Genomic DNA, 22,739 nt, shown 5'->3' with positions numbered 1-22,739 from the left:
TGTTAATTGATAGTGGGGATAGGACTCCAATCCAAACTTGTCAGCCAATAAATCCCATAATTTTTCAACAAAACTATGTAACCTATGTAAGTGGGCTTAAAGCTCAACATTCACAAAACGAAGATCATGGCATCCAGTCCCATCACTTCATGGGAAATAGATGGGGAAACAGTGGAAACAGTGTCAGACTTTATTTTTCTGGGCTCCAAAATCACTGCAGATGGTGACTGCAGCCATGAAATTAAAAGACGCTTACTCCTTGGAAGGTAAGTTATGACCAACCTAGATAGCATATTCAAAAGCAGAGACATTACTTTGCCAACAAAGGTTCGTCTGGTCAAGGCTATGGTTTTTCCTGTGGTCATGTATGGATGTGAGAGTTGGACTGTGAAGAAGGCTGAGCACCGAAGAATTGATGCTTTTGAACTGTGGTGTTGGAGAAGACTCTTGAGAGTCCCTTGGACTGCAAGGAGATCCAACCAGTCCATTCTGAAGGAGATCAGCCCTGGGATTTCTTTGGAAGCAATGATGCTAAAGCTGAAACTCCAGTATACGAAGAGTTGACTCATTGGAAAAGACTCTGATGCTGGGAGGGATTGGAGGCAGGAGGAGAAGGGGATGACAGAGGATGAGATGGCTGGATGGCATTACTGACTCAATGGACATGAGGCTGAGTGAACTCCGGGAGTTGGTGATGGACAGGGAGGCCTGGCATGCTGCGATTCATGGGATCGCAAAGAGTCAAACACAACTGACCGACTGATCTGATCTGATCTGATGTAACCTGGAGAAGGAAATGACAATCCACTCTTGTATTCTTGCCTTGGAAGAAGCCTGGCAGGTAACAGTCCACGGAGTCCCAAAGAGTTGGATACAACTTAGAGACTAAACAATAATTACAAGAAACTATATTAGCAGGGTTTTCTGCAAAGGTTGAATGATAATCACATTCTTGTGTTTATACCTAGCACACTTAAAGATAAGTGGGAACCAAACTTGGCCAGATTGCTATTGGGAAGTTGAAGGCTTTCTGTTGAACAAACAGTATTACCTTTTGCTATTAAATTTTGGTAGCTAAAGAATGATTTTTTTTTAAAGATCTGTGTAACCAAAAATTTGCTCCAGATTTTCCCTTTTACCCACCAATTGTTCACTCATATGGGTTACTAGGATTCCATTCTGCCCCACAGACCTTTGTTTCTATTTGATGAATACTACTCTGTGGCTCCGGGCTTCCCTTGTAGCTCAGGTGGTAAAGAATTTGCCTGTAGTGCAGGAGACCCTGGTTTTATTCCTGGTTTGGGAAGATCCCCTGGAGAAAGGATAGGCTACCCACTCCAGTATTCTTGGGCTTCCCTCGTGGGCACGGATGGTGAAGAATCTTCCTGCTATGCTGGAGACCTGGGTTCAATCCCTGGTTGGGAAGATCCCCTGCAGGAGGGCATGGCAACCCACTCCAGTATTCTTGCCTGGAGAATCCCCATGGACAGAGGCACCTGGCAGGCTACAGTCTATGGGGTCACAAAGAGTCAGATGCGACTAAGCACAGCACAGCACTCTGTGGCTTATCCTGAAATCTTGCTCTAATTTATAAACATCTTTCTTCATCCTACTACAAATTTTGGGATTATTTGCTTTGCAAGAAGAGGCAGGGAAGAAAGTGGAAGTCAGGACAAACCTCACCATGTGAATTAAGGTCAAGAATCAGTTTTCCAGCAGCATCAGAGTCTGGAGGAATGAGGCATTTATTTTTTTCCATTACAACTTCAGCAGGATGTTCCTCCAACACCCAGCCCCTCCTGCAAAAGAAAAAAAAAAGAAAAAAAAAAAAAACTGTCTTTGAAGGATGTTCCTAGGAATGATTGAAATGGATCCCTGTTCCCTGTGCTACCAGGGAGCTGCTCGTAATATTTCTAAGAGCAGTTTGGCTTTCTTCCAGAAGAGATACTATCTGATTTACTGCAGTGCCTACTGTGACGCCTGCATGCTCGACTTCCCACCTGAGCAGTAGGAAACATCTGCAGGAGAGTCCCTCCCTTGGCAGTTCATTTCAGTGAGAGAGGAGGCCAGCCCAACAACTGTCTTTCTTATCTGTTACTGATGTGCACAAGAGTGCATGTTTCTTGGTTGTTGTTATCAAAGAGGCTTTCAAGCATGTAAGTAGTTCCTGTTGAGATTCCTCCATGTTGAGATTCTTCTGCAATTCATTTGGGATCCTCAAAAAATGAAATAATTCCCTTCATGATGTTCAACTAGAGGATGTTAAAGCAGATATACATTTTTTAGTCTAATCTTCCTAATATATTTCTACTGTCTTCATTATTAAAACCAAGTCATGGGAAAAAGACTAAAACATATGGAAGGGAAACATTCAGCCACTATCACACTGGTGATGAGATTTAGGTCTTGGCAGAAGTGATATCAGGGTGCAAAGATGCTATGTGCAACAATAGCCCTGTTTCCTTTGTATTTTTCTTCTATCAGTTTTCCTACTTCTCCCCCCACCATCAAATATTTTCATTCAGAGTGAATAAAGTAGTCTTTATAAATTTTGGTTAACTAATACCTTATCTGTCTGATTAGTTCCAAACTCAGCTTATGAGGAATATGGAGGGGAAAAATGGGTAACATGAAATTCTAGAATAACTATCTTTAGCCAATTACTCTTTTTTCATTTGTGAAATTCTAGTTTGCTACTGAACAGAAGAGTAAAAAGAAGAATCTACAAAGCATTTTAGGGAATGCTGGAGGAAGATTTTACAAAAATAATGTGAATTTGGTGAGAGAAACCTGGTAAGAAATATATAGAGGACAGATAGTACAAGCTTTTAAAAAAAAAATCAGCCATCGAGAAAGTACCAGAAAGTAACATTAATTGCTTTGATTCCTAACATTAAAATATGCAGAGGAAAAAAATAATTAGTTAACTATAACATCCCCTATCAGCCTACTCCTTCCCAGGTAATACAGATCTGTTTCTTAAGACTTTTAAAACTTCTCTCCTCTTAGCTTCTAGCTTTCTTCATGTGTAATTGATTGGCTATATGTCCAGGGATGCACGTAGGAAATGTATATACCAGGTAATTAACAAGTATAAAACCATCAAACTATCCTATATTGTGTAATAGTATATATTATATCAAAGGTTTTTAATAACTTTATTTAAATAGTAAAATTTATTTGGGGATGATTCACTCTTATTTCCTTTGCTGAAAACTAATAACTGATAAAATGATTGAGGAATAGAGGGTTTTGTTTTTTTTTTTAATTGGAGGCTAATACTTTACAATATTGTGGTGTTTTTTCCCATACATTCACATGAATCAGCCATGGGTGTACATGTGTTCCCCATCCTGACCCTCCCCCCCCACCTCCCTCCCCATCACATCTCTCAGTGTCATCTGAGTGCACCAGCCTTGAGCACCCTGCCTCATGCATTGAACCTGAACTGGCGATCTATTTCATATATGATAATATACATGTTTCAATGCTATTCTCTTAAATCATCCCACCCTCGCCTTCTCCCACAGAGTCCAACAGACTGTTCTTTACATTTGTGTCTCTTTTGCTATCTTGCATATAGGGTCATCGTCATCATCTTTCTGAATTCCATATGTATACGTTAATATACTGTATTGGTATTTTTTTTTTCACTTACTTGGCTCTGTATAATAGGCTCCAGTTTCATCCACATCATTAGAACTGATTCAAATGCATACTTTTTAATAGCTGAGTAATATTCCATTGTGTATATGTACCACAGCTTTCTTATCCATTAGTCTGCCGAGGGTGGCTTCCATGTCCTGGCTATTGTAAACAGTGCTGTGATGAACATTAGGGTACACAAATCTCTTTCAATTATTTCCTCAGTGCGTATGCCCAGCAGTGGGATTGCTGGGTCTTATGGCAGTTCTATTTCCAGCTTTTTAAGGAATCACCACACTGTTCTCCATAGTGGTTGTACTAGTTTGCATTCCCACCAACAGTGTAAGAGGGTTCCTTCTCCACACCCTCTCCAGCTTTGATTGTTTGTGGACTTTTTGATAGCAGCCATTCTGACCAGCATGAGATGGTACCTCATTGTGGTTTTGATTTGTATTTCTCTGATAATGAGCGATGTTGAGCATCTTTTCATGTGTTTGTTAGCTATTTGTATGTCTTCTTTGAAGAAATGTCTGTTTAGTTCTTTGGCCCATTTTTTGATTGGGCTGCTTATTTTTCTGGAATTGAGCTGTAGGAGCTGCTTGTATATTTTTGAGATTAATTCTTTGTCATTTGCTTCATTTCCTATTATTTTCTCCCATTCTGAAGGCTGTCTTTTCACCTTGCTTATAGTTTCCTTCATTGTGCAAAACCTTATTAGGTCCCATTTGTTTATTTTTGCTTTTATTTCCATTACTCTGGGAGGTGGGTCATAGAGGATCCTGCTGTGATGTATGTCAGAGAGTGTTGTGTCTATGTTTTCCTCTAGGAGTTTTATGGTTTCTGGTCTTACATTTAGATCTTTAATCCATTTTGAGTTTGTTTTTGTGTATGGTGTTAGAAAGTGTTCTAGTTTCTTTTACAAGTAGTTGACCAGTTTTCCCAGCACCACTTGTTAAACAGATTGTCGTTTCTCCATTGTATATTCTTGCCTCTTTTGTCAAAGATAAGGTGTCCATAGGTGTGAGGATTTATCTCTTGGCTTTCTATTTTGTTCCATTGACCTATGTTTCCGTCTTTGTGCCAATACCATACTGTCTTGATGACTGTAGCTTTGTAGTAGAACCTGAAGTCAGGCAGGCTGATTCCTCCAGTTCCATTCTTCTTTCTCAAGATTGTTTGACTATTCGAGGTTCTTTATAATTCCATACAAATTGTGAAATTATTTGCTCTAATTCTCTGAAAAATACCATTGGTGGCTTGATAGGGATTGCATTGAATCTATAGATTGCTTTGAGTAGTGTACTCATTTTCAGTATATTGATTCTTCTGATCCATGAACATGGTATATTTCCCCATCTATTTGTGTCATCTTTGATTTGTTTCATCAGTGTTTTATAGTGTTCTATATTCACGATCGTGTGATCACTGACCTAGAGCCAGAAATCCTGGAACGTGAAGTCAAGTGGGCCTTAGAAAGCATCACTATGAACAAAGCTAGTGGCGGTGATGGAATTCCAGTTGAGCTATTCCAAATCCTGAAAGATGATGCTGTGAAAGTGCTGCACTCAATATGCCAGCAAATTGGGAAAACTCAGCAGTGGACTGGAACCACAGGACTGGAAAAGGTCAGTTTTCATTCCAATCCCAAAGAAAGGCAATTCCAAAGAATGCTCAAAGTACCGCACAATTGCACTCATCTCACACACTAGTAAAATAATGCTCAAAATTCTCCAAGCCAGGCTTCAGCACTATGTGAACCGTGAACTTCCTGATATTCAAGCTGGTTTTAGAAAAGGCAGAGGAACCAGAGATCAAATTGTCAACATCTGCTGGATCATGGAAAAAGCAAGAGAGTTCCAGAAAAACATCTATTTCTGCTTTATTGACTATGCCAAAGCCTTTGAGTGTGTGGATCACAACAAACTGTGCAAAATTCTGAAAGAGATGGGAATACCAGACCACCTGACCTGCCTCTTGAGAAATTTGTATGCAGGTCAGGAAGCAACAGTTAGAACTGGACATGGAACAACAGACTGGTCCAAAGTAGCGAGAGGAGCATGTGAATGCTGTATATTGTCACCCTGCTTATTTAACTTCTATGCAGAGTACATCATGAGAAACGCTGGACTGGAAGAAACACAAGCTGGAATCAAGATTGCCGGGAGAAATATCAATAACCTCAGATATGCAGATGACACCACCCTTATGGCAGAAAGTGAAGAAAAACTAAAGAACCTCTTGATGAAAGTGAAAGTGGAGAGTGAAAAAGTTGGCTTAAAGCTCAACATTCAGAAAACAAAGACCATGGCATCCGGTCCCATCCCTTCATGGGAAATAGATGGGGAAACAGTGCAAACAGTGTCAGACTTTATTTTTTGGGCTCCAAAATCACTGCAGATGGTGACCACAGCCATGAAATTAAAAGACGCTTACTCCTTGGAAGGAGAGTTATGACCAACCTAGATAGCATATTCAAAAGCAGAGACATTACTTTGCCAGCAAAGGTTCGTCTAGTCAAGGCTATGGTTTTTCCTGTGGTCATGTATGGATATGAGAGTTGGACTGTGAAGAAGGCTGAGCACCGAAGAATTGATGCTTTTGAACTGTGGTGTTGGAGAAGACCAGTCCATTCTGAAAGGGATCAGCCCTGGGATTTCTTTGGAAGCAATGATGCTAAAGCTGAAACTCCAATTCTTTGGCCACCTGATGTGAAGAGTTGACTCATTGGAAAAGACTCTGATGCTGGGAGGGATTGGGGGCAGGAGAAGAAGGGGATGACAGAGGATGAGATGGCTGGATGGCATCACTGACTCGATGGACAGGAGTCTGGGTGAACTCCGGGAGTTGGTGATGGACAGGGAGGCCTGGCCTGCTGTGATTCATGGGGTTGCAAAGAGTCGGACACGACTGAGTGACTGATCTGATCCGATATATAGGTCTTTTGTTTCTTTAGGTAAATTTATTCCTAAGTATTTTATTCTTTTCTTTGCAATGGTGAATGGAATTGTTTCCTTAATTTCTCTTTCTGTTTTCTCATTGTTAGTATATAGGAATACAAGTGATTTCTGTGTGTTAATTTTATATCCTGCAACTTTACTATATTCGTTGATTAGCTTTAGTAATTTTCTGGTGGAGTCTTTAGGGTTTTCTGTGTAGAGGATCATGTCATCTGCAAACAGTGAGAGTTTTACTTCTTCTTTTCCAATCTGGATTCCTTTTGTTTCTTTTTCTGCTCTGATTGCTGTGGCCAAAACTTCCAAAACTATGTTGAATAGTAGTGGTGAGAGTGGGCACCCTTGCCTTGTTCCTGACTTTAGGGAAAATGCTTTCAATTTTTCACCATGAGGATAATGTTTGCTGTGGGCTTATCATATATGAATTTTATTACATTGAGGTATGTTCCTTCTATGCTTGCTTTCTGGAGGGTTTTTTTTTTTTTTATCATAAATGGATGTTGAATTTTGTCAAAGGCTTTCTAAGCATCTATTGAGATAAGCATATGGTTTTTATTTTTTAATTTGTTAATGTGGTGTATCACATTGACTGATTTGTGAATATTAAAGAATCTTTGCATCCCTGGGATAAAGCCCACTTGGTCATGATGTATGACCTTTTTAATATGTTGTTGGATTCTGTTTGCTAGAATTTTGTTAAGGATTTTTGCATCTATGTTCATCAGTAATATTGGCCTGTAGTTTTCTTTTTTGTGGCATCTTTCTTTGGTTTTGGTATTAGGGGGATAGTGCCCTCATAGAAAGAGTTTGGAAGTTTACTTTCCTCTGCAATTTTCTGGAAGAGTTTGAGTAGGATAGGTGTTAGTTCTTCTCTAAATTTTTGGTAGAATTCAGCTGGGAAGCTATCTGGTCCTGGGCTTTTGTTTGTTGGAAGATTTCTGATTATGGTTTTGATTTCTGTGCTTGTGATGGGTCTGTTAAAATTTTATATTTCTTCCTGGTTCAGTTTTGGTAAGTTATACCTTTCTAAAAGGTTGTCCATTTTTTCCACGTTGTCCATTTTATTGGCATATAGTTGCTGATAATAGTTTCTTATGATCCTTTGTATTTCTTTGTTGTCTGTTGTGATTTCTCCAATTTCATTTATAATTTTGTTGATTTGATTCTTCTCCCTTTGTTTTTTGATGAGTCTGGCTAATTGTTTGTCTATTTTATTTATTTTCTCGAAGAACCAGCTTTTAGCTTTGTTGATTTTTGCTATGGTTTATTTTGTTTCTTTTGCATTTATTTCTGCCCTAATTTTCAAGATTTCTTTCCTACTACTAACCCTGGGGTTCTTCATTTCTTCTTTTTCTAGTTGCTTTAGGTGTAGAGTCAGGTTATTTATTTGGTTTCTTTCCTGTTTCTTGAGGTAGGCTTGCATTGCTATGAACCTTCCCCTTAGCACTGCTTTTATTGAATCCCATAGGTTTTGAGTTGTTGTGTTTTCATTTTAATTTGTTTCTATGCATATTTTGATTTCTTTTTTGATTTCTTCCATGATTTGTTGGTTATTCAGAAGTGTATTGCTTATCCTCCGTATGTATGTATTTTTCATAGCTTTTTTCCTGTAGTTGACATCTAATCTTACCGCATTGTGATCAGAAAAGATGCTTGAGATGATTTCAATTTTTTTTAATTTACTAAGGCTAGATTTATGGCCCAGGATGTGATCTATCTTGGAGAAGGTTCCGTGTGCACTTGAGAAAAAGGTGGAATTCATTGTTTTAGGGTGAAATGTCCTATAGATACCAATTAGGTCTAACTGGTCCATTTTATCATTTAAAGTTTTCATTTACTTGCTAATTTTCTGTTTGGTTAATCTATCCATAGGTGTGAGTTGGGTATTAATGTCTCCCACTATTATTGTGTTACTGTTAATTTCCCCTTTCGTTTTTGTTAGCATTTGCCTTACATATTTCAGTGCTCCTATGTTGGATGTATATATATTTATAATTGTTATATCTTCTTGGATTGATCCTTTGTCTTCTTTGTCCTTCTTTGTCTCTTTTTATGGCCTTTATTTCAAAGTCTATTTTATCTGATATGAGTATTGCTACTCCTGCTTTCTTTGGTCTCCGTTTGCATGAAATATCTTTTTCCACCCCCTCACTTTCAGTCTGTATGTGTCTCTAGGTTTGAAGTGGGTTTCTTGTAGCCAGCATATATAGGGGTCTTGTTTTTGTATCCATTCAGCCAGTCTTTGTCTTTTGGCTGGGGCATTCAACCCATTTACATTTAAGGTAATTATTGGTGAGTATGATCCTGTTGTCATTTACTTTGTTGTTTTGGGTTTGAGTTTATAAACCTTTTCTGTGTTTACTGTCTAGAGAAGATCCTTTAGCATTTGTTGGAGAGCTGGTTTGGTGGTGCTGAATTCTCTGAGCTTTTGTTGTCTGCAAAGCTTTTGATTTCTCCTTCATATTTGAATGAGATCCTTGCTGGGTACAGTAATCTGGATTGTAGGTTTTTCTCTTTCATCACTTTAAGTGTGTCCTGCCATTCCCTTCTGGCTTAAAGAGTTTGTATTGAAAGATCAGCTGTTATCCTTATGGGGATCTCCCTTGTGGGTTAATTGTTGTTTTTCCCTTGCTGCTTTTAAAATTTGTTCTTTGTGTTTGATCTTTGTTAATTTGATTAATATGAGTCTTGGGGTGTTTTGTTTTGGGTTTATCCTGTTTCGGACTCTCTGTGTTTCTTGGACTTTGGTGGCTATTTCCTTCCCCATTTTAGGGGCATTTTCAACTATTATCTCCTCAAGTATTTACTCATGCCATTTCTTTTTGTCTTCTTCTGGGACTCCTATGATTCGAATGTTGGGGCACTGGACATTGTCCCAGAGGTCTCTGAGGTTGCCATCATTTCTTTTCATTCTTTTTTCCTCTCTGCTTCATTTATTTACAGGCAGCTAAATCTATTTTCCAGGCATTCTATCTTCCACCTCATGTATCCTATCTTCTGCCTCAGTTATTCTACTGTTGGTTCCCTCCTCCAGAGTGCTTTTGATCTCAATTATTGCATTATTCACTATTGATTGACTCTTTTTTATTTCTTCTAGGTCCTTGTTAAACTTTTGTTGCATCTTCTCAATCCTTGTCTCCAGACTATTTATCTGTAACTCCATTTTGTTTTAAAATTTTTGGCTCATTTTTACTTTCATTATTCTAAATTCTTTTTCAGGTGGACTCCCTATCTCTTCCTCTTTTGTTTGATTTGGTAGGCATTTATCATGTTCCTTTACCTGCTGAATATTTCTCTGTCTTTTCATCTTGTTTATGTTGCTGTGTTTGGGGTGGCTTTTCTGTATGCTGGCAGTTTGTGGTTCCTCTTTATTGTGGAGGTTCCTCCCTGTGAGTGGGGTTGGACGAGTGGCTTGTCAAGATTTCCTGGTTAGGGACGCTCATGTTGGTGTTCTGGTGGGTGGAGCTGGATTTCTTCTCTCTAGTATGCAATGCAGTATCCAGTAGTGAGTTTGGAGGTGTCAGTGGGTTTGGTGTGACTTTTGGCTGCTTGTATTTTTGTGCTCAGGTTTATGTTCCTGCATTGTTGGAGAATTAGCTTGGTATGTCTTGCTCTGAAACTTGTTGGCTCTTGGGTGGAGCTTGGTTTCAGTGTAGGTATGGAGGCTTTTGGATGAGCTTTTGTTGATTAATGATCCCTGGAGTCAGGAGATTTCTGGTGATCTCAAGTTTGGGATTTAGGCCTCCTGCCTCTAGCTTTCAGTCTAATTCTTATAGTAGCCTCAAGACTTCTCCATCCATACAGCACTGATGACAAAACATCTAGGTTAATGGTGAAAAGATTCTCCACAGTGAGGGACACCCAGAGAAGTTCACAGAGTCACATGAAGAAGAGAAGAGGGAGGAGGGAGATAGAGGTGACCAGGAGGAGAAGAGGGGGAATCAAAAGGGGAGAGAGCATTCTAGTCAGTAATCAATTCCCTATTTGCTCTCCATAGTCTGGAACACTTAGAGGTTCATGGAGTTCCATAGATAAGAGAAAAGGGAGGAAGGAGATAGAGGTGACCAGGAGGAGAGGAGGGGGAGTCAAAAGGACAGAGACCAATCTAGCCTGTGATCAGTTCCCTAAGTTTTATCCACAGCCTGGAACACCCAGGGAGATTCACAGAGTTAGGTAGAGAAGAGAAGGGGGAGGGAAGAGATAGAGGTGACCTGGGGGAGAAGAAGGAGAGTTAAAAGGGGAGAGAGCAATCAAACCAGTAATCACACTCCTAAGTATAAATGGGTACTGAAGATTGGATTCTTAAAGGTACAAAATTGATAACAAATACCAAAAAGCAAAGATTAAAAATCTAGAGGTTAGACTCTAAAAAATACAATATTAAAAAACAAAACAAAATCGCAAAAGTTATATTAAAAAAACATATGAAGTTTGCTTTAAAAATAGGGTCTTTTTCCCCAAGGTAATAGTAGGTTTTAAAAATGAAAATTAAAGTATTAATAAAGAACTTAAAAATTTTTTTAATTAAAAAAATAAAAAATATTAATAGTAAAATATATCTAGGAATTTCTCTGGAGCTGTTGAGGGCAGTGTGGGGTCAGTTCATTTTCAGATAGTCCCTTGTTCCACCTTATACTTCTTCTCAAGGTCTATAGGTCCCTTCCAATGTAGCCAGTGCTAACTACAGGGTTTTAATCCGTTGCACCTGTCACTTCCAGAGCCGTTCCCTCTTCTTTCTTTATTTTGGCTTCCTCTGTTTGCAAGTCTCTTCAGTATCTAACTTCTGCCCTTACACAAGAGGGCGAAAGTGGTCATTTATTTAGGCTCACTTGTTCAATTGTGCTGCTGGGAGGGAGGAACACTGCAAACAAATATCACTGGCATGTGTGGGGAGTGCTCAGAGTGTCTGGGTCACACTGGGTTTACCCCCACTCACGGCGGCGTGTGTGCTTTCCTGGTCTACATCGCTTAGGCTTCCGGTTGCTCTGCCGGGGAACTGTCTATGGTGGGCCCCGGGTTGCGTGCACTTCCCAGATCTACACCGCTCAGGTTCAGGTTCTCAGATACTCCACAAAGGCACAGACTCAGTTGGGCCTGCGTTTTGTGCCCTTTCCAGGTCCGAGCAGCTCAAGAGACCAGGTGTTTGGCGAGCGCACACTCCCCAGGTGCAATGCGTCTTATCACCTCTCCTGTCCCAGCCTCTTGGTTTCCTGGGTGCGCAGCAGCGCCTCAGGTGTGCTGTGTGTCTCTTCTGGGGAGCTGATCTCTGGCTGCAACCCCCTTGATGGATGTCAACCGTCCAGGATCCCAGGAAGACTTGGTTAGTGACTGAGAGCCTGCTCACAGTTTGGTAGGGGATGCTGTCTCTGGGGCCGAGTTTGCCCCTTTCCTTCCAGCTCTGGCTGGTGCCTGCCTGCCTCCCAGCCTCTGGCAGGGGATGAGCCGGTCTGCAGCCGGCTCTTCTCTGGTATTCACTCAGTCCTTTTTTCTGTGAGCGGGCATGGCAGTGCCTTAGGTTAGAGCTTTTCTCGGGAAAGCTCTCTCTTGCTCTCTCTCTCTCTCTATCTCTCTTTCCTTTTCCCTCTCCCTCCCCCACTGGCTACCCCACAGTTAAGGTTGCTATCTCAGGTTAGTTCCCTCAGACTGCCCTCAGGGCATTCCGGCCAGGTCTTTATCCTAAGCAATGCAGCTCTCCTCTCCCTGTTCAGCCCCGCCTTGCTGGTGACTGACTCGAGCATCTGGGCTACTTCTTTGCTGGGAGTTTTAGTCAGACCCATAATCTGTGGGTTTTATTTATTTATTTTTTTCCTCCTGGTTATGTTACTCTCTGAGATTCCAAAACTCCCCACAGACCCGCTAGTGAGAGGATCTCCTGGTGTTTGGAAACCTCTTTTAAGACTCCCTCCCTGGGATGGGTCTCCATCCCTAACTCTTCTGTCTCTCTTTTTATCTTTTATATTTTGTCCTACCTCCTTTTGAAGACAATGGGCTGCCTTTCTAGGTGCCTGGTGTCCTCTGCCAGTGTTCAGAAGTTGTTTTGTGGTATTTGCTCAGCATTCAAATTATCTTTTGATGAATTTGTGGGGGAGAAAGTGGTCTCCCCATCCTATTCCTCTGCCATCTTAGGACTGCCCCCAGGAATAGAGGTCTCACCTTACCTTAAAATAATTGATTACCTTGTGCTTATGTCAGGGGAATTCACCTTTATTTTACAAAAGAGAAAGAGAAATCATGCTTATTTTGTCTTGTTGTGTCTCACATCCTAGATTTGTTATATTTATCAGTGGTACTTCTTTATTATCAGAAAGTCCTTCTTCTGAGATCAGGGAACTGAAGCTCAGCTTGGTGAAGTAATTCCACTCATTTATATAAAGAGTGCTTACAATGCTTACAATGCTTACAATGAAAATTTGCTGAAAATGACTCAGGGAACTCAAACTGGGGCTCTGTTATAACCTAGAGGGATGGGAAGGAAATTCAAGAGGGAAGAGACATTCATGTTGATGTATGACAGAAATCACACCAACACTGTAAAGCAATCATCAGTTTAAAAGAAATATTTTAAAAAGCAGATAAAAGGAGCAAAAAAAAAAAAAAAAAAGATTCAGTTAGTGTTTATTGAGTGTCTTTTTATGTGCTAGGTCTGTTGTTGGTGTTGGAAACTCAGTGATCCCAAAGATAGAGAGCTAAACAGAGGGCTAACCAACGTATTCACTCCAGAAATAATCAATTCTTGTGCTCAGTCGTGTCTGACTTGTTGTGACCCCATGGACTGTAGCCCGCCAGGCTTCTCTGTCCATGGAATTTTCCAGGCAAAAATACTGGAGTGGGTTGCCATTTCCTTTTCCAGGGGATCTTTCTGACCCAGGGATCAAACCTGTGTCTCTTGTGTCTCCTGGATTGGCAGGCAGATTCTTTACCACTGCACCACCTGGGAAATCCAATTAATTCTTAAAGGTATCTTTATTAACACTGAACTAGAGGAAACATTTCAGAGGAAAATAAAGGACTTACCTTTATAGAGTGTAAAGTTGAGCAGGAAATACTTCAGCATGATGTAAGAAGTGCCATTCCAGAGGTGAGCACAGTTCATGTCAGTAACACATGTACGAAAGCAGAGATAAAGGTAGGTAAAGAAGTGACATCTTGAAGGATGAATAAATATGTTGAGGTGATCAACAGTTTCGGAAGTCATTTTCAGTTCAATTCAGTTCAGTCGCTCAGTCGTGTCTGACTCTCTGTGACTGCAGCACGTCAGGCCTCCCTGTCCATCACCAGTTCCTAGTTTACTCAAACTCATGTCCATTGAGTCGGTGACGCCATCCAACCATCTCATCCTCTGTCGTCACCTTTTCTGCCCACCTTCAATCTTTCCAAGCACCAGGGTTTTTTTAAGTGAGTCAGTTCTTCACATCAGGTGGCCTAAGTATTGGAACTTCAGCTTCAACATCAGTCCTTCCAATGAATATTCAGGACTGATTTCCTTTAGGATGGACTGATTGAATCTCCTTTCAGTCCAAGGGACTCTCGAGAGTTTTCTCCAACGTCACAGTTCAAAAGCACCCATTCTTCTGCACTCAGCTTTCTTTATAGCCCAACTCTCACATCCATACATGACTACTAGAAAACCATAGCTTGACTAGATGGATCTTTGTTGGCAAAGTAATGTCTCTGCTTTTTTAGTATGCTGTCTAGGTTGGTCACACCTTTTATCCAAGGAGTAAGCGTCTTTTAATTTCATGGCTGCAGTCATGATCTGAAGTGATTTTGGAACCCTAAAAATAGTCTGTCACTGTTTCCACGGTTTCCCTACCAGATGCCATGATCTTAGTTTTCTGACTGTTGAGAATTAAGCCAGCTTTTTCACTCTCCTCTTTCACTTTCATCAAGAGGCTCTTTAGTTCACTTTCTGCCATAAGGGTGGTGTCATCTGCATATCTGACCAATCTTGACTTATCAATAGTTCTCCCAGCAATCTTGATTCTAGCTTGTGCTTCATCAAGCCCAGCATTTCTCATGATATACTCTGCATATAAGTTAAATAAGCAGGGTGACAATATACAGCCTTGACATACTCCTTTTCCTATTTGGGACCAGTCTGTTGTTCCATGTCCAGTTCTAACTGTTGCTTCCTGACCTGCATACAGATTTCTCAGGAGGCAGGTCAGGTGGTCTGGTATTCCCATCTCTTTCAGAATTTTCCAGAGTTTGTTGTGATCCACACAGTCAAAGGCTTTGGCATGGTCAATAAAGCAGAAATAGATGTTTTTCTGGAACTCTCTCACTTTTTCCATGATTTAACAGATGTTGGCAATATGATCTCTTGTTCCTCTGCCTTTTCTAAAACCAGCTTGAACATCTGGAAGTTCACGGTTCATGTACTGTTGAAGCCTAGCTTGGAGAATTTTGAGCGTTACTTTACTAGCATGTGAGATGAGTGCAACTCTGCAGTAGTTTGAGCATTCTTTGGCATTGCCTTTCTTGGGATTGGAATGAAAACATTTTTTCCAGTCCTGTGGCCACTGCTGAGTTTTCCAAATTTGCTGGCATATTGAGTGCAGCACTTTCACCACATCTTTTAGGATTTGAAATAGCTCAACTGGAATTCCATCACCTCTACTAGCTTTGTTCATAGTGATGCTTTCTAAGGCCCACTTGACTTCACATTCCAGGATGTCTGGCTCTAGGTGAGTGATCACACTATCATGATTATCTGGGTCATGAAGATCTTTTTTGTAAAGTTCTTCTGTGTATTCTTGCCAACTCTTCTTAATATCTTCTGCTTCTGTTAGGTTCATACCATTTTTGTCCTTTATTGAGCCCATCTTTGCATGAAGTGTTCCCTTGGTATCTCAAATTTTCTTGAAGAGATCTCTCGTCTTTCCCATTCTGTTGTTTTCCTCTGTTTCTTTTCATTGATCACTGAGAAAGGCTTTCTTATCTCTCCCTGCTATTCTTTGGAACTCTGCAATCAAATGGGAAACAGACCGGTTCCAAATAGGAAATGGAGTACATCAAGGCTGTATATTGTCACCCTGCTTATTTAACTTATATGCAGAATACATCATGAGAAATGCTGGGCTGGATGAAGCACTAGCTGGAATCAAGATTTCCCGGAGAAATATCAATAACCTCAGATATGCATATGACACCACCCTTATGGCAGAAAGTGAGGAAGAACTAAAGAGCCTCTTGATGAAAGTGAAAGAGGAGAGTGAAAAAGTTGGCTGAAAGTTCAACATTCAGAAAACTAAGATCATGGCATCTGGTCCCATCACTTCATGGGAAATAGATGGGAAACAGTGGAAACAATGTCAGATATTTTGTGGGGGAGCTCCAAAATCACTGCAGATGGTGATTGCAGCCATGAAATTAAAAGACGCTTGCTCCTTGAAAGGAAAATTATGGCCAACCTAGACATCATATTAAAGAGCAGAGACATTAGTTTGCCAACAAAGGTCTGTCTAGTCAAGGCTATGGTTTTTCCAGTGGTCATGTATGGATGTCAGAGTTGGACTATAAGAAGTTTTGCAGCAAAAACAAAAATAAATAAATAAATAAATAAATTTCATTCTTAACATCAAAAAAAAAAAAAAAAGAGTTGGACTGTAAAAAAAGCTGAGCACCAAAGAATTGATGCTTTTGAACTGTGGTGTTGGAGAAGACTCTTGAGAGTCCCTTGGACTGCAAGGAGATCCAACCAGTCCTTCCTAAAGGAGATCAGTCCTGGGTGTTCATTGGAAGGACTGATGTTGAAGCTGAAACTCCAGTACTTTGGCCACCTGATGAGAAGAGCTGACTCATTTGAAAAGACCCTGATGCTGGGAAAGATTGAGGGCAGGAGGAGAAGGGGACGACAGAGGATGATATGGCTGGATGGCATCACCGACTCGATGGACATGGGTTTGGGTGGACTTCGGGAATTGGTTATGGACAGGGAGGCCTGACGTGCTGCAGTTCATGGGGTCGCAAAGAGTCAGACACGACTGAGTGACTGAACTGAACTGAACTGATTCAAATGGGTATATCTTTCCTTTTCTCCTCTGCCTTTCACTTCTCTGCTTTTCACAGCTATTTGTAAGGCCTCCTCAGACAACAATTTTGCCTTTTTGCATTTCTTTTCCTTGGGAATGGTCTTGATCCCTCCATCCTGTACAATGTCATGAACCTCCATCCATAGGTCTTCAGGCACTCTTCTATCAAATCTAATCCCTTGAATCTATTTGTCACTTCCACTGTGTAATTGTAAGGGATTTGATTTAGGTCTACCTGAATAGTCTAGTGGTTTTCCCTACTTTCTTCAATTTAAGCCTGACTTTGGCAATAAGGAGTTCATGGTCTGTGCCACAGTCTGCTCCCGGTCTTGTTTTTGCTGACTCTATAGAGCTTCTCCATCTTTGGCTGCAACGAATATAATCAACCTGATTTCGGTATTGAATATCTGATGATGTCCATGTGTAGAGCCTTCTCTTGTGTTGTTGGAAGAGGGTGTTTGCTATGACTAGTGCGTTCTCTTGACAAGGCCAAATTTGTCTGTTACTCCAGGTATTTCTTGACTTCGTACTTTTACATTCTAGTCCCCTATAATGAAAAGGACATCTCTTTTTGGTGTTAGTTCTAGAAGTTCTTGTAGGTCTTCATAGAACCGTTCAACTTCAGCTTCTTCAGCATTACTGGTCGGGGCTTAGACTTGGATTCCTGTGATATTGAATGGTGATATGAATGGAATCATAATCATTTTAGCAGCCTAGAAATTTTGGTTGACTCTAGTCCTTTGAATGCATGCAGGACACTATTTCACTTTTCTGTTGACCTCAAGTCATGTGAAATGTGAGTGGGCTAGATGTTTCCAGCCAAAAGCTTTGAGAACCAGCATTATGGGGAATATCAGATGCACTGGGACCAGGGCTTCCCATGGGAATTCAGGGCTTCTTAACCACTGTTTATAAGAATAATATTTTCCTGAGATATTAGTATTAATTAGTATTTTGGACAAAGGGGTTCTAAGATCAAAAGAATATTTTAACCATTGTGTTAAAGCGTACTTTTATCATTGTATTTCCTGATACTGTCAATATGCAAAGAAGTCTTATGAAGTTACCATAAGAAGACCAAACATATAGCTGACTATTTTACCTAGGTCACTAAATCCAAAAGATACTTTCAAGTCCTTACAACATTTGACTGTTGAGGAATATTTGACACTGTTCCCCATCTTTCCTAAGATATCTGGATCTTTTCATTCATCCAAGTGCATAGTAATTATTTCACTACCAGTGTACAGGTCACATGGCATGTGCTGGACCCTGTGCTTCTTACTGAAGGTAAAGCAGAAGCACACATAGGTGTTATCCATTCTTTCATGGAGCATTTGCCCACTGGTGAAGACAGATTTCACACCAATGAAAGGATGCTTAATTAAGTTCAAAATAAAAATCTTAATGGGAGAATTTTATAACCAAGGAGACCGTTCTGTTTACCCAGAAGGATAATGTGATGGCATTACTGAAGAGCAGGTTGAATATGGGAAATAAGAATCATATTAGCATCCATAGTGACTAGTCCTTAATAGTCTACATAATTTTTGAATGATTGAAATAATTATACAACACAGTTTACCTTCAACACTGTTCCATATATTTTCCACAATTTGAAAAGCAATGCCCTGATTCACAATTTTTGAACTCCTCCCTTTAAAAAGCAACACCCTAGTTAAGGGATTTTAAAATTTGAATGTTAATAATGAACCACCCAAGAATCTTATTAAACTGCAGCAGATCTAGGGTGGGATTTAAGGTTTTTCAATTCTAATGCCTCCTAGGTAAGTCTGATACTGGTGACCCCTGGAACACACTTGAGTAGAGCAATGCCCTAAGCACTGACTTCAAACCTGGATGTACAGCGCAGAATGAACTCAGAATATTTACTTTTCAATCTGCTGCTGCTGCAAAGTCGCTTCAGTTGTGTCTGACCCTGTGTGACCCCATAGATGGCAGCCCACCAGCCTCTCCTGTCCCTGGGATTCTCCAGGCAAGAAAACTGAAGCGGGTTGCCATTTCCTTCTCCAATACATGAAAGTGAAAAGTGAAAGTGAAGTCGCTCAGTCATGTCCTACTCTTAGCAACCCTATGGATTGCAGCCTACCAGGTTCCACTGTCCATGAGATTTTCCAGGCAAGAGTACTGGAGTGGGGTGCCATTGCCTTCTCCACCTTTTCAATCAGTGGTTCTTATAATTGAGTCAACCAGTAGTTCTTATAATTGAGTAAAAATAATCTAGAATGTTTTTTAAAAGTATATTGTCTAAATATTATATGACATCACTTATGAAAGTGAAGTGAAAGTGCAAGTCACTCAGTCAGGTCCAACTTTTTGCGACCCCCCACACTATACCCATGGAATTCTTCAGATCAGAATACTGGAGTGGGTAGCCATTCCCTTCTCTAGGGGATCTTCCCAGCCCAGGGATTGAACCCAGGTCTTTAACATTGCAGGTATATTCTATACCAGCTGAGCTACCAGGGAAGCCCTGATAACTTATGCATGGAACCTTAAACAAAGGGGGTACCAATGAATTTATCTACAAAACAGAAAGAGTTACAGACAAGGAAATTAAATTATGGTTACTGGAAGGTAAGAGGGGAGAGATAAACTGGAAGATTGGACTGACACATACAATTGTCATATCCTGGATGAAGCAAATCACACAGAGAAATATCATATGATATTTTATATGGAATCTAAAATGAAATGATGCAAATGAACTTATTTACAAAACAGAAACAGACTCACTGACAGAAAAGGAACTTATGGTTATCAGGGGAGAAGAGCTGAGGGAAGGGATAGTTAGGGAGTTTGGAACTGACATGTATGCACTGCTATATTTAAAACAGATAACTGATAAAGACCTACTCTACAGGTCCTTGTTGGTTATCCCTACTATGTAGGGAACTCTGCTCAATGTTATGTGGCAGCCTGGATGGAATGAGAGCTTGGGGGAGAATGGATGCATGTGTGTGTATGGCTGAGTCACCTTGCTGTCCACCTGAAACTATCACAACATTGTTAATCGAGTATAATATAAAATAAAAAGTTATCTTTTAAAAAAATTAACTAATAAGGACCTACTGTGTAGCACAGGGAACTCTATTCAGTACCCTGTAATGGCCTATATAGGAAAAGAATCTTAAAAAAGAGTGGATATATGTATATGTATAACTGATTCACTTTGCTCTACACCTACAACTAACGCAACATTGTAAATCAACAATGCAAGTGAAGGTGTTAGTCTCTCAGTCATATCCAACTCTTTGGACCTTGTGGACTGTAGCCCAACAGGATCCTCTGTCCATGGGATTCTCCAGGCAAGAATACGGGAGTGGGTTGCCATTCCCTTTGCCAGTGGATCTTCCTGACCCAGGGAGCAATCTGAGCCACCAGGTTATATCTATAGCTGATTCACTTTGTTGTACACCTGAAACTAACATGACATTGCAAATCAACTATATTCCAATCAAAAATACACTATCTACATCCCATCACTAGATATTTAGAATCAATTGATCTGGAATAGGGTGCCAGCACTGAAAGTCAGAAACAGCTACCTTGTAAGCCTAATGAAGAGCCATGGCTGATTCCGAGTTTTATATAAAGGTACACCTCTGAATTTGTCAAAGTTAAATCCAGACAGTTTGCCCTCTCCCCTCACTCCTCCAGTCTCTGGCAGGCCCCTACGTACTTTGCTCATTAGTCCAGCTCAGCACAGATGGTGCGGGTGGGTATGCTGATGACTTCCTTCACCATCAGGCTGCTCACTGCCTGAGGGTGCAGCAAATAAATGGTCTGTGCAGGTGTAATAGGGAAGGGAGGCTTGTCTTCTCTGGTGATACAGTCTATCAAAATCAAAATCCCCTTGGCTGACTTGCCAGGAAGTATACTTTGTCATGATAATATGAAAGAGAATGAATGACACCTACATCTATTTACTTTTCTCTCTTCTTCTTTTTCACTTAAAAAAATCTTCCAGATGTTCAGAAGCTTGACATTTAATATTCCATGTTTGACCTTTCAGTCTTCTGCCATCTGCCACAAAAGGTGTTTTAGCAAGCTAATGTGAAAAGGCATTTCATAATAGATTAACTCAGTTGTGGCACATTTTGATGGTGCTAATCAAGGTAAAAATTCCAACACTAATATAAATATTTCAGCAAATGTTCTCACATATCTCCCCCAAATTTTCTGATCATATCTGCCTCTTGCCACCATGTGAAGACATGATTACATCTCAACATAAACTGTTGGATCTTTATCAAATTATGCCCTTTTCACTAGTATCAGAGATTGTCTACACTTCTTATTTAGAAATGTAACTGCACTTGTTCTGTAAAGAGGTAAGAAATTCCCAGATAATACATTGTCTGTAAGATTAATAACAAAATATAGCAAAGAAATAGAGGAAAACAACAGAATGGGAAAGACTAGAGATCTCTTCAAGAAAATTAGAGATACCAAGGGAACTTTCATGCAAAGATGGGCTCGATAAAGGACAGAAATGGTATGGACTTAACAGAAGCAGAAGATATTAAGAAGAGGTGGCAAGAATACACAGAAGAACTGTACAAAAAAGATCTTCACGATCCAGATAATCACGATGGTGTGATCACTGACCTAGAGCCAGACATCCTGAAATGTGAAGTCAGCTGGGCCTTAGAAAGCATCACTACGAACAAAGCTAGTGGAGGTGATGGAATTCCAGTTGAGCTATTCCAAATCCTGAAAGATGATGCTGTGAAAGTGCTGCACTCAATATGCCAGCAAATTGGGAAAACTCAGCAGTGGCCACAGGACTGGAAAAGGTCAGTTTTCATTCCAATCCCGTAGAAAGGAAATGCCAAAGAATGCTCAAACTACCACACAATTGCATTCATCTCACACGCTAGTAAAGTAGTGCTCAAAATTCTCCAAGCCAGGCTTCAGCAATATGTGAACCGTGAACTTCCTGATGTTCAAGCTGGTTTTAGAAAAGGCAGAGGAACCAGAGATCAAATTGCCAACATCCACTGGATCATGGAAAAAGCAAGAGAGTTCCAGAAAAACATCTATTTCTGCTTTATTGACTATGCCAAAGCCTTTGACTGTATGGATCACAATAAACTGTGGAAAATTCTGAAAGAGATGGGAATACCAGACCACCTGACCTGCCTCTTGAGAAACCTGTATGCAGGTCAGGAAGCAACAGTTAGAACTGGACATGGAATAACAGACTGTTTCCAAATAGGAAAAGGAGTATGTCAAGGCTGTATATTGTCACCCTGTTTATTTAACTTAAATGCAGAGTACATCATGAGAAACGCTGGACTGGAAGAAACACAAACTGGAATCAAGATTGCCGGGAGAAATATCAATAACCTCAGATATGCAGATGACACCACTTTCATGGCAGAAAGTGAAGAGGAACTAAAAAGCCTCTTGATTAAAGTGAAAGTGGAGAGTGAAAAAGTTGGCTTAAAGCTCAACATTCAGAAAACGAAGATCATGGCATCCAGTCCCATCAACTCATGGGAAATAGATGGGGAAACAGTGGAAACAGTGTCAGACTTTATTTTTTTGGGCTCCAAAATCACTGCAGATGGTGACTGCAGCCATGAAATTAAAAGATGCTTACTCCTTGGAAGGAAAGTTATGACCAACGTAGATAGCGTATTCAAAAGCAGAGACATTACTTTGCTAACAAAGGTCTGTCTAGTCAAGGCTATGTTTTTTCCTGTGGTCATGTATGGATGTGAGAGTTGGACTGTGAAGAAGGCTGAGCGCTGAAGAATTGGTGCTTTTGAACTGTGGTTGTTGGAGAAGACTCTTGAGAGTCCCTTGGACTGCAAGGAGATCCAACCAGTCCATTCTGAAGGAAATCAGCCCTGGGATTTCTTTGGAAGCAATGATGCTAAAGCTGAAACTCCGTACTTTGGCCACCTCATGCGAAGAGTTGACTCATTGGAAAAGACTCTGATGCTGGGAGGGATTGGAGGCAGGAGGAGAAGAGGATGACAGAGGATGAGATGGCTGGATGGCATCACTGACTCGATGGACGTGAGTCTGAGTGAACTCCAGGAGTTGGTGATGGACAGGGAGGCCTGGTGTGCTG

This window comes from Bos grunniens, chromosome 6 (assembly GCF_055505025.1).
Source record: "Bos grunniens cultivar Pamir isolate PY7600 chromosome 6, Bosgru_T2T1.0, whole genome shotgun sequence".
NCBI classification, from domain to species: Eukaryota; Metazoa; Chordata; class Mammalia; order Artiodactyla; family Bovidae; genus Bos; species Bos grunniens.
The sequence above is the reverse complement of the archived record's forward strand: the minus strand, read 5'-3'. Positions refer to the sequence as shown.